The 14,266-nt window shown below is 44.4% G+C and overlaps 1 protein-coding gene across 3 annotated transcripts in view; it reads right to left on the bottom strand.

The window, feature by feature from the left end:
• Nucleotides 1–14,266, bottom strand: part of SULF2 (sulfatase 2) — a 296,927-nt gene that overhangs the window by 94,090 nt on the left and 188,571 nt on the right. The window contains exon 1 of one of the 3 annotated variants that reach the window (XM_082225924.1): nucleotides 14,093–14,220. The exons of the other annotated variants lie outside the window; for them this stretch is intronic. The gene's annotated coding sequence lies outside the window, so the exon portion shown is untranslated. Of the gene's footprint in view, nucleotides 1–14,092; nucleotides 14,221–14,266 lie in introns of those variants that run through there. 3 annotated transcript variants of the gene reach the window in all.

The raw sequence follows: 14,266 nt of genomic DNA on the forward strand, positions 1-14,266 counted from the left end.
GCTGGCTCAGGAATGTCTGGAATGCGTAACTCCTTCCAACGTTCCCCTCTCCCTTCCCGCCTCTCCAAGGCTCTTGCCTCCTGGCGCGCTCCAATGGTCAGCGCAGATTTGGTCAGCTGATCCATAGACACCGCCCTGGGGCTCCTGGCCAGCTCGTCTTTCACAGCTGAAGAAAGACCTTCTTCAAATAGCATCTGAATGGGTGCTGCCGATAAATCCCACCCCAATCTGTGAATCAGCATGGTAAATTCAGTCCAGTACTCACGGACAGATCTGCTTCCCTGCTTGCAAGCCATTAACTGTCTGCGCACCACCCCTTCCTCAATGTCGCTGGAAAACATGATATCCATTGCACGAAAGAATTTCATAGTGTCCTTTAGGATATCGTTGTGCGTTGCCATCAGGGGTCGAACCCAGTCTCGCGCGCCCTTCTCAAGATGCCCAATTACAAAAGCAACCCGAGATTCCTCATCAGGGAACTCATCAAACTGGACATTCAGGGCATATTGCATTTCAGTCCTAAAGGCATGGTAATCCTTGGGGTCCCCCCCAAACTTCTGCACCAATCCTGGTACCTTTCTGGGGAACTGAGTGGTTCTCCCCTTCTTGTCTGCATCTTGAGCCCTCCTCTCCTCGAGCCTCGCCGTCTGCAGCGCCAGTTGGACCTCCAATGCTCGGTATCTTTCTTCCAAGCTTGGATCAGCTCCTCCCCCTGCTACTCCGGCTCCGGCTGGGTCGCTCATGATGCTTTCTCCTGCACAGGCAGCGTACAGAGACTGTCGGACTGCTATCAGGGGATGATTAGCTGCTTGTGCTTAAAATGGTGCCCCTTCAGAGTTTGTGCGGCCCCACAAACCTCTGTGTGTGACAGAGCTCCTCAGACATGTCTGCTCTAGTCACTATTAGAGTCCGACAGTGGCTGTTTGCGGAAACGCCTCCAACAAAGAAGTTCCTTAACGGAAACACGTCTCCTGGACTCACGACGTGACAGCTTCCGACGAAGCATGGGTCTCCCTGCAGTTGCTTCTGACACCTCCCCACTATTTTCGCTGGACGTGTCTCTCACCCCTTTCTCTCCCCTGCTTCCTGCCTGCGTTGCTGCGTCTCTCTCAGTATTACTGAGATCCTCCTCCAGAGACCCCGCGCTCCCCCTGCTGGTCCCTGCTTTGGCTGTTGAGTCTCTCCCCGTCTCTGGGAGCCCTATCACCTCCTTTCCCTCTGATGTCAGTTCCCTGACAGGATCCTTCTATAATAGACTGAGGAATTAAATGTTTTAAGAACGCCTGTGTGTTATAGTTTTGCACACATATTCCTGGAGCAGAGGGTGCACTGAATCACAGCAGAAAGGATCAAGTTGATCAAGTTGCTTTAGGGTGAGCACAGAGATGATGGTGCAGCCCTAGCAATCGTGCATAAAAATTGGAAGACTTCCCGAATCACTAGTGTAGATAGCTTTAAATGGGGACCACACAGCTTCATGGACAATGAATCTACCAATAGCCTTGACAGCTAAATTCTGACAACAGGTTATAGAGACGAGCAATAATATCTGCACCTTGCTTGCAAGCTTCGGGAGAAATTGTAGCTCAGTGGAAGACCATAAACTTTGTGTGCAGAAGGCCCCCAGGCTCAATCCCAAGTAACTCCAGATACTTGAAAGCCAAAAGCTGAACTAGATGGATCTCACGCGTGCCACTGCCCTCTAGGGCAAAATTGGTGGCAGTGTGCAAGGGGGCTTTTTCTGTGGCAGCGCCCCATAGGTAGAACTCTTATGCCTCAAGAAGTTCGGTTGACTTTGTTTCTATTAGCATTCTGCCAGCCTTTGAAGACATTTCTTCTTAAACAACCTTTTGATCCTGCTGTTGCTTAATCTTATCTATTGTTAGCTCTGGCTTTCTGTGCTCTTGATGCCTTTTGGGCGTTTTGATGCTGCTTTTAGTTTTGCTTTGTTTTGCTGATGGTTCTAACGATGAGTTGCTCCTGTTTTTATTTTTGTGGTTGTATATAAACAGCAACTCCTTTCTGGAGCAGAAATGGGGAATACAAGCTGTTCTATAAATAAAAGACAGCTTGGATATGGTCCAAAGCAAATTTATTCTTATGGAGGTTCGCTTATTACTTTTAGCAGTTCTCATGCTTTAAGACTTAGGCGAATGCAATAATTATAATTCATAGTCATCTGACCTATTCTTATTATAATTATAATTATAATTCATAGTCATCAGACCTATTCTTATTATAATGGAAGGTAAAATTATAAAGAAGCTGCACTGGGCATATCAAGTTCCAATTATTTCATCAGTTCAAGGAATCAATGAGTCAATTTTTGATAAAATTCCTTGCACACTGCCTTTATAAAGGTTGACAACAAGATCTAATGGGATGGGAATCAATTAAAAGTGACACAAGGGGAATTGCTTTTTTCTGAAGACCAGAAGTGGCTGAGCAGAAGGGGGGAAAACCCTAGCACAGCAATCTTTGCTTTGTGAAATTAAGTTAGTATTATGTTCATAGGGACGCGGGTGGCGCTGTGGGCTAAAGCCTCAACGCCTAGGGCTTGCCGATCGAAAGGTCGGCGGTTCGAATCCCCGCGGCGGGGTGCGCTCCCGTTGTTCGGTCCCAGCGCCTGCCCACCTAGCAGTTCGAAAGCACCCCTGGGTGCAAGTAGATAAATAGGTACCGCTTACCAGCGGGAAGGTAAACGGCGTTCCGTGTGCGGCTCTGGCTCGCCAGAGCAGCGATGTCACGCTGGCCACGTGACCCGGAAGTGTCCCCGGACAGCGCTGGCCCCCGGCCAATAAATGTGAGATGGGCGCACAAACCCCACAGTCTGTCAAGACTGGCCCATTCGGGCAGGGGTACCTTTACCTTTACCTTTATGTTCATAAAGCATTAACAACAAGCTCTCACCTTTTCTTGGTAGGTCATTTCTAAGTAAATATATCTGCACATCTTTGCTACAGATTCCTCTTGCACTGAAAAGCCTTGATTAAAAGGGTCCTGAAGCTGTGACAAAGCTATTGGTCTGAGAAATTATGACCAAGTTTTCTTACACCTGCAGCAGTAATAGCAGAACTGAATTGCAATAGTGACCTGGGAGCTGCATATCTCTTAACCACAGTGAACAAGGAGAGGCTTACTTCTGAGTAAACAGGCATACGATTCTGCTGCCATGACTTTCTGGCATGAGCACATAGGAAGGACCTGTGATGTGACAGGGCAGTAAGAGAAACATCACTTACCTTGAGCAGGTTCCCTTGGGGGGTGTTGATAATTCAATGACACCAGTGTCTATACAACCTTAGATTTAATTTAAGGGGTGATGGTAGAACAGTAGTTCAATGTTAATGAAAAATAAAATTGCTAGAGCGTGGCTAAATTCAGAAGGGGGTGGGGGAGAGCTTCTGGTCTCATTGTGCCATACCAGCTGTTTTCACAAGAACAGCTAGTACAACTGCACCCCATCCCAGGTAGTGCACTTGACTGCTGCTTCTGATTTATTTATTTTTACTGTTTAACATCACTACTAGCTTTCCTGTAACTGAAAGACATAACAAGGAAGGAACGTTGCTGCAGTCAGGCTGCTATCTTAAATAATAAGGCCCCATCTGCACCAACATAGTGTTGTGGGTGCTAGGGTTTGTGGGTGCCAGATTGCTCTAAATTCCTGATAGGTCTTAGAATTTAATGCATGCTTGGAATGTTAAAATGGGCTACCAGACATGGGTAAAGGTAGTGGGCCATCAGCAAAGTCAGAGAGAGGGGACGCTGTTCCAGACGGAAAATGGGAAAGGTCCCTTCCTCAACTCAGTTAGTTTGAAAGACAAAAGAGAGTTTTGAGGTAGAATTTTAGAGCTGAGTTTAAGATGAGGTTTTGGCAGTGATGTTGGAGGCTGTAAAAGGCTGAATCAGAGGGTCAGAGAGCCATGGCTGATTTCTGTTTTGATCCAAGGCTGCAGGTATGAGAGAAACAAGACTCTTTTGGGGTGTTAATGCTGTGAGGGCCCTCCATTGTGGGCTCTGATTTTCTATATGTGTAAATAAACCTTATATCATCAAGACACCACAGTATCCACTGTGCCTCATTTCCAAAAGCAAACCCAGATGCCTGGAAACGCCTGGAATCTCAAAGAATGCTCAGAGATTGGGATGGCAGGTACCACTGGTGTTAAAAGTAGGATTTGTGTTTCCTGGAGGAAACCCCTGTGGACATGGTGTGCCTGAATTCATGATGGAGGGAGGAAAGGCATTCATGGAGCATTTCAAGTTGATGCTCCAGCAGCAACTCCAGCAACAGATGGGATGGTAAAGCCAGATGTTTGCAAAATAACCCTGCAGCGAGGCCAACTGTTTGAGCAGTGGATGGAGCAGCAGAACCAGTTGTTCAATGAAATGAAGCAGCTGCAAGCAGAGTGCATGAGAAGTCTGCATGGAGAGAAAAGTGTGACTCCATGTGATGTGAGAACCTTGCCTGATGAGATGCCACAAGGGGTTAAAAGTGACCCAGGAGCTGAGCTGAATAGCACCTAAAACAGGCGTTGACAAAAAAAATTTAGCTGCAGGCCGGTCCACTGTCCCTCAGACCTCGTGGCGGGCTGGAGTAGCGGCACCAGGAGGGGGGAGCTGGAAGAAGAGGCGAGGGGGGCAAGTAGTCCTCCTCCCCAGCCCCAGCGCTTACCTTCTCAGGGGCTGCCGCCGCCACTGCTTATCGTGGGTAGGCAGTGGGAGCTTGTCCACTCCACTCTCTGGCTCACAGGAGCACCAGGGTGGTGGTGGGGGCAGCAGGAAGATGAGCTGCGCAAAAGGGCTGACTCCAGATAGGGGCTGCTTAAAATGACGCTCAGCCAGCTCAGCCCAGCTCCCTTCCTCCTCTAGGCAGGGTGGGGAGAAGCTAGGAGGAGGGAGGAGGCGCTGCCGCCGTGGTGTATGTGAGGGAGAGGGGGGACGAACAGAATCCCCACGCCGATCCACGGACAGTCCGCAGGCCGGATCCTGAAGGCAATTGGGCCTGATCCGGCCCACGGACCTTAGTTTGCCAACCCCTTACCGAAAAGGAAAGAGAGAGATCCAGAGTGTGGATGGGCAGCTGAGCGGCTTCGACTGTGAAGAGATGCAATCTGTAGCTGAAGGCGGGGGGGAGGGGTGCTCTGAATGGAGTAGAGGAGCTGCCGCTAATTGACTTCTCTACTCCCTGCGAGCCTGCTGTGGAAAAGGAGGAATTGGAGGTGCCTGTGAGCATATAAGAGCTGCTGTTGATTGATTTCTCTGCTCCCTGGGAGCCTGCTGTGGAAAAGGGGGAGCAGAAAGAAGTGGAAGAGAAGCCAGCACCTGCAGGCGGGAAAGCTGGTGTTTTCCTGTGTGGAGAACACACAGGAGCAGCTTGAGGCTTGTGTGCCTCCACAATAGAAGGAAAGCTGGCTCCTGGTAAATTGAGCAAGATAAAAAAAAAATAACCCAACCGCCCACACAATGATTTTGCCCCTTGGGTGTCCCAAGATGATCTTGTGGCATGGCAACCAGTCCCTATAATGGGTGCAGTCCTTAAAAGTAGGCTCCAGCAGCCAGGGTCAGCCAGGGTCCTGTGGGTTTGGGAGGCAAGAGACATTGGGAGAACTACAAGCTATGAAGCACTCCAGAGACATTGGATGTACCGGTAACTGGAGAGGGGAATTCCTGGCCTCCAGCCTAGACTGCAAAATATTTCAGTGGCTGCCAACACATCATACCCAGGTATTAAGAGCACCTGGGCAACAGCAAGGATTGAACCAGCAGCTATAACCCTACTGAATGGTTCAAGCTCAAATGGACAGGGTTTGTGGTCCTCTGCACTTCAAGAGAAGGCCAACAGCTGGGAGATATGAGGTTTGGGCACACACCTATGTTTCCCGATCTTCACAGTGACTTGATTGTAAGTTCCTAGCCAGCTGATTTGCACTGTATACTGGAAAGGGAGCAAAAGTTACCACCTCTGCAACACGCCAGATAAGGACTCCATGGCAAATCTATGGCTATGTGTTCCCCCTCCCTCACGTTCTCCCAAAACCAGAATAAGAGGTTGGTATCCTCTCCTGTTTAATGAATGTAGCCTTATTATTGTTTCACTTTTCTCCCAGTAGGTACTCAACACCTCAGACTTTATGTATGTGGATACAGCCTTTGACGCAGTCTTTAAGGGCAATTCCAGGTAGCAGTTTTCCATTTCCATTTGACAATTCAGAATGTATATTAGCACTCCAAGGAAACACAACATGTTGGCCTCAAAATGTTTTCATCTGGCACCTGGTGAGGTGCTGGAAAACACAATTAGATGAGGCTAGTTTTCACAAAACATACCAGCAGTTTCCTGTGCTGTTCAAACCAGAGATTAGGGCTAAACTAAGCAGGGAAAGCTTTTATGGGTGGCAGGAAGTATTCATTAATTTATTTAAGTCACTTATACTCTGCCTTTAGCACCCCCCTAGGCTCTCAGAAGAGCTTACCAGAAGTATCACATGGCCTGTTTTGTCCTGTTGCTGTCAAGAAGATCCCTTATTGCTCTGTTGGCCTTATCCTAATTCTTTTTGTTTTTCTTCAAATCCTAGCCTTGAATCCTTCATGTCCCATGTTCAGAACTTGCTCCAGGCTTGAGTCTCAGGAGCCTGTCACATATGGCCCGGCAGGAGACTGACAATTTTTTCAAATATGCACTGTGACGAGAGTACTGAAAACAGCAGAGAATTTCCTCTTTGAAAATGCTTTCTGGACTTTCCCAATGAGTCATGGCTGCTTGAGAAGTATTGCCTGCATGCATATCACTTCTGTTATGGAATTTGATTGGACACCATCCAATAAGACTTTACAGACAACACATATCTATGCTATGGCAAGCAAAAAGTTACCGTGTCAGGTTCATGGAGTTCGTTGGCACTATTTCTTATTGAGAAGTGATACCCACCTAGGGAATTTAGGGTATAAATCAACCTTTTTCTTTATAGAATTTGCAACTGAGTGCATCTGTATGATTAATATACCCTTGGTGAGTACAAAGAGGAATTACTTTCTCTTTTAGCTCTCAAGTAGCTGGCTGCTTCTTTGAATGACATTTCTTACCAACCACTGCGTTAAAGTTTCAGCATCTTCATCATTGTTGTTTTTGACCACACTTCTTTCCCCCTCAAACATTTCCTGGGAAGCAGGTTTGTCCTGATTATTCTTCCAAACAAAATATTGAGTCCCCATTATGTTATGCAACCCCAGTTGCCAGATCATTTTTCTTCCTTCAACCCATCACCACTATCATACTTTGCTGTACACTTTTGCTGCATTTAAAATTAAATTGTGAGCTTGTTGAGACAGCTCTCACGGTTTTGATAAAATGCCTGTCTGTAGAATTTCTTGTTCGAGACCAAGAGAAGCAAACATAGGTATTACTCAAATGATTTTAACTTACAGTTTCTTATGTGTATTTACAGCTGTTAAATTACAGTTATTTGTGAAAGCATAAAGCAGCATGCTTGCTTTCAAACATCTTTTACCAAAATAATTAGTTTTCTGCTTACCTTCCCTACACAGATGTTTAAACTATTTTCACACATTACATCACTGTCATTATCAAAATAAGTACTCTCTAAGTATCCTTTACAACCAACTAAAAGCCTGCAATCAAAATGTGTTTTGCAAAATGTGTTTTGGTTGTAATAACTAGGCAAGAAAACTTAGGGTGGTTTTTTTATGAAATAACCTATTTGCTCCTGAAATATGTGTTTGAATTTGACAGAGGCAGGCAGCTGTCAACTCCTTGTTGGTTGTAAAATCTAATTAGCAGTTTCAAATGTCTCATAAACATGACACTGGAAGATGTTTCCACATTCAGAGTGGTCAAGATGTCATTCTAGAGCTGCAGTACTATTCAGCACAGAATTATATAGTACAGATTCCCCCCCCCAATGTATTATTGAATTGACAAAAACAGCGGCATGTCAAGTCAGAAGACCATGGGCTAATTCACACTACTAAACTGGCATGCTGAGAATGTAAGCTGTCCTAAGATCTACAGATGAAGGGTGGTATATATTTTTTAATGATAGTAGTAGTAGTAGTAGTAATAATAATAATAATAATAATAATAATAATGTGAACTGAGCAGATCTATACCACCCTTGGCAAGTGGCAACATGGTTGCATAATTGCTCCATTATATGTTAAACTAGCCTACTCAATTCACATTTATTGTGTCAAAGCCTGACCTGTTTCTGGTATACCAATTGACAATGACCATCACCAGCCTTGTAGGAGTTGCCCTGTGATGTGTGCAGAGGTGGAAATGCACAAGAATCAACTACAGACAATGAAACTTTGGCAAGACAGAGGCAGCTGAAAAGCCTAATTCATAATAGACTATGACTATTTCTTATGCATGCCATGTAATCCTAGAGTCAGCACAAACAGCAGCATCAGTGCACCTGTATGGCATGGGTAAATGTGGTTTATGCCGCAAGCTGGACATCATTATGCAGGAACTGTGTGACAAAGCCAAGTTCAGCATTTACCCACTTGAACCACATTCTCAATTTGATTCCATAAACTAGGGAAGGAGAACTTGTGAACCTCCAAGAGTTGCTGGACTCCAACTCCCATTATCCCTCATCATTAGCCATGCTGATGAAAGCTGGTGGGAATTGGAGTCCCACAACATTGTGTGTGTGTGTCACAGGCTCCCCATGTCTGCTGTGAACGTTGGTTGTTTCTCTGAATTTTCACTGTATTTCTCAATTGGCCATTACATAGAAAGAAGCCAAGGAAATACCCAAAGAGAATGAATAGCAACTTCTCTTCACATTTAATATAGTGCAGTAAGTGAACAGAATGCTCAGCATCCTGTGGCCTGAAGGTTTCCACAGACCAGGCTTATATTGTCCAAGGGAAAACAATAATCTGCTCCATTTTATGAGAATAAAGCAAGACCCACAGCCTCTTGCAAATTAAGGATACAAGCTTGCTTATCCCCACTTAACATACAAGTCCCATTGGGAGGCAGAATGGACTGAGCCCAGTCTGAAAGTTGCTGTAATGTAGTAAAGATGGGTGGTTTGGGAACCTATGGCCTCTTTCTGGAAAGAGTTTTATGCAGAGTGAAACAGCACCATAGGCTTGAACTAGATGCAATTGTTTGTCCAGCTCACAGAAGAAAAGGAAAACAGAAAACAGCTAGAACACATCTGTGTTCAGATGACAAATCCTAGGCCAAAAGGCTCAAGAAATGGGATACATGAAGTGTGTGTGTGTGTGTGTGTAGGGTGGGGTAAGATAAGGAGAACAATTGAAGGCCGAGGGCCTTCTGGCGGTTCCCTCGCTGCAAGAAGCCAAGTTACAGGGAACCAGGCAGAGGGCCTTCTCGGTAGTGGCACTCACCCTGTAGAACGCCCTCCCACCAGATGTCAAAGAGAAAAATAACTACCAAACTTTTAGAAGACATCTAAAGGCAGCCCTGTTTAGGGAAGCTTTTAATGTTTAATAGGTTATTGTATTTTAGTGTTTTGTTGGAAGCCACCCAGAGTGGCTGGGGAAACCCAGCCAGATGGGCGGGGGTATAAATAATAAATCAATTATTATTATTATTATTATTATTATTATTATTATTATTATTATTATTAAAACTGATGGGAGGTAGCCCCAAATTGAACACAAGAAATCATTGTTTTAGATTGTTGTATATTATATGTTGCTGGCCATTACATGCTCACTTTGCAGCAGCAGGAGAGGATAGAAGATCAACAAACAAATCAACCAATGTAGAAACAGCATTTATATGTTTTTAGGAGAAGTTTGGAAAACTATGTCAATGACTCTTTAGGAACAGACAACTGGACTGGATCCATTTAAATTCCCTACTTTAACAGAATCCTTTCTTCTTGCTGAGGAATCTGAGTGATACTGAGTGTGGGGCGTCCACTATCCCCATTGCCCTGTGCTAAGACAAGAGAATGGACCCAGAACATCTCCAATACCCCACTATCATCATTGCATTGCAATGAGAGGCCAGTAATTGCGGAAACCTTTTGTCTTCCACAAACTTTGCCTTCCACAGTGGATCTTCTTATCAAAAAGCCCAATAAGCTTTCAAGGAACACAAGTGTTCTTAGGAACAGTCCAAAGACCACTGGACTGGGGGTTTACTGAGTCCCTATCAATTATATTATTCTGTACTATGCATAGCAAAGAACCTTCATTTCTAAAGGTCGCCCTGAAACTACAATAAGCCTGCAATTTATGTGGGAGTTACCTTCTGGGGACAATGCCTAAAGCCAAAAATATGTATAGTCAAAACACATTGGGTGCCAAAGCCCCTCCCCCCAGACACCTGCCCCCTTTTAATTATTATTTATTATTAATTATTATTATTTTGTCAAGCATGTAAAACTGAATGTGCACAAGTTAAATGTATGTAAGTTGTAAGCTTATTGTACTCTCTTCTGGGGTGTGGGGGTGACTGATGCCATTTGAGTGTCAAAGTGTTCCCTACTTAGGCAATAAAATAAAAACAAGTGCCTGCAAAAAAAAAAAAAAACACTTGCCTTTTCATTTAGATTGCTATTTTCTTGCACACTCCTATTTCTCACATTCAGCTTCAGTTGCCTGCAGTGAAACCATCACATACCCAATCAGGGATCATGTAGTAAATGGGATGACATCACAACATGACATAGCCAGTCAGACTTGCCTGAGCCACCTATGTAAGCAATCCAGGAAACAGGAGCAAGGAGCGGGGAGGGGAATGGCAGTAATACATGTAGGAAAGAATACTGCCAAAGGATTGAAGAAGACGCAAATAGACGCACAATCAAAGTAATATTTGAAATATATTCTACCCCGACCTTCAGTTTATAGCCAAATATCAAGATTGGGTATATCTGGCACTGCTATAATTATGTCTCATGCAATCTTATTTATAATGCAAGTGTTTGTTCCATAAAACCAAACTGTTTTCAGAATGTCTCCACCCCCAGTGCCCCAAACAGCTGTTGCAGCCTCTTCCATCATTTCAGCTTCTCAACTGTGTACTAGCAACTTTGCTGGAAGTAGTCTGGCCCTGTTTCCATGTTGCCCAAGAGACAAAACAACTGCAGTTACTGGAATATGAGCAATCTGTTATGAGATGTTTCAGATTGCCTAATGGAGGGTTAGTAGCAGAAATGAAGCCTAGGCAGAAGGATGAAGAGTTAAATACTGTATATGAACGTGCAAGTGCTGGGATAGCTCAGTTGGCAGCGCATGAGACTCTTAATCTCAGGGGTGGTGGATTTGATCCCCACATTAGGTGAAAGATTCCTGCATCACAGGGGGCTGGACTGGGTGACCCTCGTTTCCTGCTTGGCAGGGGGTTGGACTCGATGGCCCTTGTGGTCTCTTCCAACTCTATGATTCTATGATTCTATGATTCATGGTCCTTTTCAGGTCTACAATTCTGCGATTCTAAGAAAAGGGCACTCAAATTTAGCAGGAACTGAAACAACTCCTCAATGAGGAAAGGTTGCAACATTTGGGGCTATTTAGTTCCAAATAAAAATAAGATAGGGTGTATAAAATTATGAAGAACATGAAGAGAGAGAGTGAGTTTTTCTCTCTCATATTACTAGAACCCAGGGTCACCCAGGGAAGCTGGCAAATTAATGCAGGATAAATGTATGTATCAATGGCTACAAGCTACGGTGGTTAAATAGTACCTCCATGATCAGGCAGGGGCTATTGCCACCATGGTCTTCTTATGGGCTTCCCATAGGCATCTGGGTGTCCCTGTGGGGGGGAAATGATGCTGAACTAGAAGACTTTTGGTCTGATCCAGAAGCACTCTTACATTAACGGGAGGAAATATACCTGGGCAGGTAGATAAGGAATAAGGCATGACAAATAATGTGACAGAAGATCAAGCTGGGAGGACCGGGTCAAATATATTGGTTAGGTGGATCAGAACTGCATATAAGCAGCAGCAGGTTAGCAGAAAATAATCACATATCCAACTGAATCCGAGTTACTATTGTGCCTCCCCCAAATTCAAGTTTTGGAAAGCATGTTCTTTCTCATTCTCACACACTTCTTCACTGTTAGCACTCAAGGTGAATTATAGCATCATACGCACAAAGTACCACATGAAACAAATATTGAGATTGTTTCGACTCAGTAATGCAGCTGATTTAGAAAAAGTCTAAAAACAAAGATCAATCTTGAATTCCCTTTTAGGACCCATTTCACACACATACTGCATAAAAACAAAGAATTTCCCTGTTTTTAAATACTAAGCATCTTTACTGGGAGGCAAGTCTCATTTAACTCTTTGGTAAAAAATTTTTTGGATTGGGGTGCATGGAAACATCTCTTTAAACTAGTAGCCTAAATAGAGGCAGAATACAAGGCAGCAGGACATCTCCAAATATAGGCCAATAGGCAACAGCTTGCCCCCGCTGGGTTTGGCACAGCTGTTGATTATGCCAGATGCGTTAACTGATCGAAAAATGCAGAATTTGTCATGTTTTAAAAATCATGAAAATAAATCCGTACACCAAATTCATTCCTTAGCAACCATCCCAAAGAGGCAGGTATGCTGATCGTTGCATTGCCAGTTCTGCAATTTCTGCTGCAGCTTGTGCATTTGCCTCCCTCCCCAGCCCCTCAGTACCTCTACTCTAATACAGATGTTTTCAGAGTGAGGCTCTTTGGTTTCGCACATGGCCCCAGAAAAACAGAAGATGGCTTTGTGAATCTCAATGGAAGCTGGGTTGGCCAACATTTCCCCCCAATATTACGCTACATATTACATCAACTGAAAGTTCACTTCACCATTTCATTTAATAGTTCATTGTGTGCATACAAACAGACGTTAAGATTAGTATTTCTGAACCTCTTAGACTGTAACACTACTACAGTGGTACCTCGGGTTAAGTACTTAATTCGTTCTGGAGGTCCGTACTTAACCTGAAACTGTTCTTAACCTGAAGCACCACGTTAGCTAATGGGGCCTCCTGCTGCTACCACGCCGCCGGAGCACGATTTCTGTTCTCATCCTGAAGCAAAGTTCTTAACCCGAGCTAATATTTCTGGGTTAGCAGAGTCTGTAACCTGAAGCGTATGTAACCTGAAGCATATGTAACCCGAGGTACCACTGTATAGTGGATTTCCCTCCACCTCCCATTTGGTGAGTCAAATTCTAAAGTATGACAACAGACCAAAATCTCAAGTCACTGCTAATGATGACAGCTGAAGTTCTTTCAAGCAGTCCAATTTTACGTAGCTGAGCTATGGGAGGGGGGGGGAGTATTCCTTTTGTGCAAATGTCTAACTTTTCATCAGAAATACCTTCCCCACTGTATACTCCAAGCAGTGAACATTGCAACCAGAAATGACTGCAGCCAGTATCTATACTATCCAACCTTGTAAAGAAACACATTCTTTCCCAATAGACTCTCTATATACCCTTTTTTTGGTTAACAAGAATGTATTTTAATAATGATGACAGAAATCTTAAGTGTTACCTGAAAGCACCTTCGCAGAAATAAACGATCATAACTGTTTCTTAGACCCAAGTTGCATGACTTTGGCTGTTACACACCAAATGTATCAACCCATTGGCATTTCAGCAGAGCAGGAAAAGCTAACCATTCTCATGTTAACACTTCGTCATTTTTCCAGTATGCTTTCCAAAGATCTCAGAACCCACAGGTAAAACCTTCCCTTTACAATGTCTTAAGTTTAACCCCCCTTTTAAAAAAGCAACCACAAAGCACAGCTTCGCTACAAATAACTGACTGCTCAGAAAGTTTATACACAACCAGCACTGATAAGGTTTCCATCCTAAGAAGTTTCTACAGTGCCTAGCAGTTGTGAATATGGGATCATGCTCCTTATGGGGCAGTGAATTAAGAGACAGTCCCTGAAAATGAGGCGGCACCCTGACAACCAAGCACTTTAAATTGTTTCGTGCTATTTATAAAAACTTGGGGAGGGGTCCGCACCATAGCCAAAGTGATGCACAAACTGACATTTCAGAAGTCTGGCAAATGATGCGTTTGCAAAGGCAAAGAAGTCTGCAGTCGTTCACTTGGAGTGTTGCTTCTTTTACCTCTCTAGCCTTAAGGCTCACTGCCTTTTAAAAAAGTACTCCGGCGGGGCTAAGAAGGCATATCCCCGTTTTTTCGCAGTGACCGAGGAACGCCGCGCATGTCTGAATGAGCCATCCGGGCTAGTCACCGGCGGCAAGTAGAACTCTCCGTCTGCTCCGAAGCCGACTCAGGCG

This window comes from Podarcis vaucheri (genome assembly GCF_965113315.1).
Source record: "Podarcis vaucheri genome assembly, chromosome: 6".
Lineage (NCBI taxonomy): Eukaryota > Metazoa > Chordata > Lepidosauria > Squamata > Lacertidae > Podarcis > Podarcis vaucheri.